Source organism: Gavialis gangeticus, unplaced genomic scaffold (assembly GCF_001723915.1).
Source record: "Gavialis gangeticus isolate Ggan-Ray unplaced genomic scaffold, GavGan_comp1, whole genome shotgun sequence".
Taxonomy (NCBI): Eukaryota; Metazoa; Chordata; order Crocodylia; family Gavialidae; genus Gavialis; species Gavialis gangeticus.
Window position 1 is genome coordinate 68,384,062 of NW_017729024.1, and position 219 is coordinate 68,384,280.

The 219-nt window shown below is 63.5% G+C and overlaps 1 protein-coding gene across 6 annotated transcripts in view; it reads left to right on the plus strand.

Annotated features, from left to right (window-relative positions):
* The window catches only part of PAM (peptidylglycine alpha-amidating monooxygenase), a 265,855-nt gene that overhangs the window by 110,239 nt on the left and 155,397 nt on the right, over positions 1 to 219 (plus strand). The window lies entirely within an intron of this gene.

A 219-nucleotide genomic window follows, 5' to 3' on the forward strand; every position in this document is an offset into this window, starting at 1 on the left:
AATGACAGCCGCCTGGCACAGCTCTGGCTCTTCCTGGTGCGTGGGTGGAGGCAGGGAATTGACTCAGGGCTACACCGAGCAGCTGACAGAGGCAGTGCTGGGAGCGGAGGTGGCGAAATTTGGGATGGCTGCAGCCCCTCTCCCAGTGCCGCTGGCACCAGCTCCAAGCCTAGTCCCCAGTGAAAAGAGCCCCGTGCAACTCCAGCTGCAGCCTGCCCA